Source organism: Loxodonta africana, chromosome 11 (assembly GCF_030014295.1).
Source record: "Loxodonta africana isolate mLoxAfr1 chromosome 11, mLoxAfr1.hap2, whole genome shotgun sequence".
NCBI classification, from domain to species: Eukaryota; Metazoa; Chordata; class Mammalia; order Proboscidea; family Elephantidae; genus Loxodonta; species Loxodonta africana.
The window spans coordinates 28581419-28585356 of record NC_087352.1 but is presented as its reverse complement, the minus strand read 5'-3'; positions in this window follow the sequence as shown (position 1 = coordinate 28585356).

The following is a 3938-nucleotide window of genomic DNA, read 5'->3' as shown; positions in this document are numbered from 1 at the left end:
GCAAATGAGGCACTTGTGGCTCACTAAGGGCATTGGTTGCTTACTAATAATGTAAATAAGGTGCATAGCACCCTTGTAGGGGTGGGACCATACGAATAAGATGTATGGGACCCTAACTAGGGGGTTGGTCGGTTTTGCCACCCTGCTAGACTTAAAGGGAGAGGGACAGGAGGAGAGGAGCTGAGCTGTAACATGGAAGACAACAAAACATGAGGGAGCAGCAGTAGATAGAGCAATAGTGGCGAGAGACCACAGGAACCAGGAGACCCCAAAAGACAGCTGCGGTGGGGCTTGCCAACCCAAAGAGCTAGAATTGTAACACTTGCCTGAGAAGGCCCCCAGTAGGGCCCGGCAGCAGAGGGCGAGGAGAAGCTGCCCTGATCAAGGAACTGCACCCTGAATTGTTCCTGTTACTTCCAAGTTGATCCTGATCCTGAGTTGTAACCTGTTACTTCCCTAATAAACCACTTAACTGTAAGTACAGTTTGTGAGTTCTGTGAGACGCAGTGAATTACTGAACCCAATGATGAGAGGGAGGGTACTGAGGGGAGGGGGAGTAGTTGGTGTTAGAGATGATGGAGTGGTACAACAGTTTGGAAAAAGTTGGACCTTTGGGACATCTTTAACCTCCGCTTCATAGGAACCAGCTTTGTGCTGATCCTTATAAAAGAAATTATTCATTTACTCAGTAGTGCTGGTTTTCTTTCCCCTTGCCATTTCAACGCTTTCACAATGTTTCCTGATATTGCCCTGACTCATCCAGTCATCTCTGGGTTGGGTCTCAAAAGAAGAATGTGGTAGGCCGCCTTCTGACATGACTCCTAATGACCTTTGCCTCCTGATAGTCACACCTTTGTGATTACCTTCCCTTGAATGTAGGCTGGAATTAGTGACTTGGTTCAAATGAACAGAATATGATAAAGGTGGTGGGATGTCACATCCATGATTAGTTTATGTAAAAATGGCAGTGAGTCAGACCTCCTCATTCTAACTTCAGGGGGAGTGAGAATCAAAATCAGCATCAGCCCAAAGGTGATTCCTGTGAGGTGGAAGTCAGACATACCTCCATTCTCCAAACTTTTTTTTTTTTTTTTAAACCAATTCTCACACCAGTCATCCCTCCCACAGCACTCTCTACTTCTCTGCTGGGTTTGATAATTTATTGCAATGGCCATATAGAACTCACAGACCATACTCACGATTACGGGGTTTACGAGGGAATTTAACAGGTAACAACTCAGAATCAGGATCAACTTGGAAGTAACAGGAACAAGTCAGGATACTGTTCTTTGATCTCAGCCCTTGGCCCTCGCTTTCAACCCTCTCTGACCTCTGCCTTGCTTGGGCAAGTATTACATAGTTCTTTAGTTCCACTAATGAGCAACCAGAGGCACCCCATTCCACCAGGAAACCTTCTGCCCGAAGGTGTACAGCTCTTGATCTGCTCCTCAATCGTTCTGGTTCTGTCATGTGCCATCTCCAGTGTTACAACTGTCTCCTGGGTCTACGAGGTTCTCAGTGCAGAATCTCCAGGTCCAAAGGACGAGCTATGCTCCTAGTTCTTCTTGATGGTAGTGAAGTCTCCCCCCAACCTCTAGGGTTGGCTCCCTTTAAGTCTAGCGGAATGGCAAAACCGACCAATTCCTTACAAGGGTTCCATACACCTTATTTGTACTAGCAAAACTGCCCAATCATTTTGGTGGGCCACAAGCAGTTTATTTGCATAGTCCCACGCAGTCATTTTGTGGGAGTTACAAGACCATAGCTAGAAGGGCCATACTAAAGCAATTCACTGAATCACAGGTTATACAAGATTGTGACTTTGTTCATGCTAGCAGACTCTGTTTATTGCCTTCTTGACTTGCAAGCATTGGTGAAGCAAGCTGCCATGTTGGAGAGGCCTATATGGCAGGGGACCGAGGGTGGCCTTCAGCCAATAGCTTCCAAAAAAACTTGAGGTCTTTAACCCAACAACACATGAGTAACTAAGCCAGCCAACACAATGTGAGCTTGGGAGTGGGTCCTTTCCCAGCTGAGACTTGAGATGACTATAGCCCAACCCATTGCACCTAAGAGAGACTCTGAAGTAGAGGACACAGTTAAGCTGTGCCTGAATTCCAGATCCACAGGAAATAATATTTGTGAATTGTTTTAAGCTACTAGATTTTGGGATAATTTGTAACACAACAAAAGATGACATTCAAAGAAGCAAGAGACAAACAGGTCATTGCTAAAGACATAGCCACTGCATTGTTAGCTAATCAAGATGCTTGCCAACCAGAGTGTGTGAGGAGAGAGTTAGCTATCCATTTTGTCAGTTGGTGTAGACCTGCTGTTGTGTGGGAAGAGGAAGAGGAATAAAGTAGTTAATGCTGATCCTCCAGAGCTCTGCTCAATTAACCAGGCCTGTGGGTCAAGGAAAAGAGCCCGATCTCTGTGGGTGTGAAGCCAAGCACCCTGATTCCAGAAGAGCTGGTTTTAGGAGCCGCACAGCACGTGACACCTTAGTAGTAACAGAAAAACACTCTCAGGTTGGCTTAAACGCAAAGGAAATTTAATGGTCTTGAGAAAGAAAAAAGCAGCCTTTGACATCTGGGAATTGGGCTGACACTCACAGCAAGGCCTTTGTGTTGTTAGGAGGTACAAGTTGGGTCATACGCCAACCCAAGGCCAGTTAGGATTGTCAGAAGATGGAATCCCCGATTAGGTGTATAGCTGGGTCACATGCTCACCCCTGCTCAAATAATCTGGACTGAGAGTGGAGGGTTCCCCAGACGTAATTGAGAACATTTCATATAAGGGAAAACTGCATGGGTCTAGTGCGGCCACACTGTTTTCCAATATGAAACGCTGGGCCACCACATTGGTATGTGAAATGCGGGCTGGGGCCCCTAATTGAGAAGATCCACGGGCGTTGGAAAGACAGCTTGGTTCCTGGAGGAGAATAAAGGCTGCGGAAAAGAGGCTCTCCCCAGGCCTCAGAACAGCTCTTTCTGCAGATCTGCCTCCTGTGTCTGAGATCCTGGCAACCCTGTAAGAGCAATGAGTACCCAAATGGCTCCTCCCTGACCTGGGAAGCCTCACCCCGCATCTGAAAGGCAATAGGCAACCCAAGCTCTGAAGCTTAGTGACTCGTTCTGACCAGTGTGGGGGTGTGTGGAGGTGTGTGTGGGGGGGTGCGTGTGGGGGGGTGGGTGTGTGTACCTCTCCGAGGATGGAAATAAAAGGCGGGGCGGGTCTAAGAAAAAGGGTGGACGTATCCATGGCGACGCAAGGTGCTGGGGCGTGGGTAGAGAGCGTGACTGTGCCCACAGGTACCGCATGACTCGTGCCCACGGCGGGGTCCCGCGCCCGCCGCTGCGCAGGCGCAGTGAGGAGACCCTCGACGCACATAACCGCACCGCCCCACTGGACTGCGCCTCCGAGAAGGCAGCGCAACCACCTGACAGCCGGCACCCATAATTCCGCTGCCCGGGAGGCTGCCCACGCAGGGGCCGAAGCGGTGAGTCGGGTGGACGGCCGCCGTCCATCCAGGCTCATACCCACTCCCGCAGCTGTCGTTGTCACCACCGTCATCACTGTGCGGGACAGAGCGGAGATCCAGGAGCAGCACTCCGAGATCACCGAGAGCTAGGCCTGCGCGCCCACCAAAGGGGCCCGGAAGTGGCTGCGATCGAGGCGGAAGCGCGACGCCGCGAAAGGCCGTGGGCGGGCGCTCCCCCTACGTCCTGCCGGCTGTGCTGGCCGGGATCGTCCCTCCTTCACCCACTGCTCGCTTATTCGTGAGCCGTTCAGTCGTTCACTTGTGTAGTGTCCTTTCCGATTTCTCATTCATTCACTCACGCATCACTCATCCGGTTCCCAGATTCCGCGCTTTGTGCGCTAGGCCATGTTGTTATTATTTCCCCCGGTCATTCATTAACTCAATGAAGCCACCG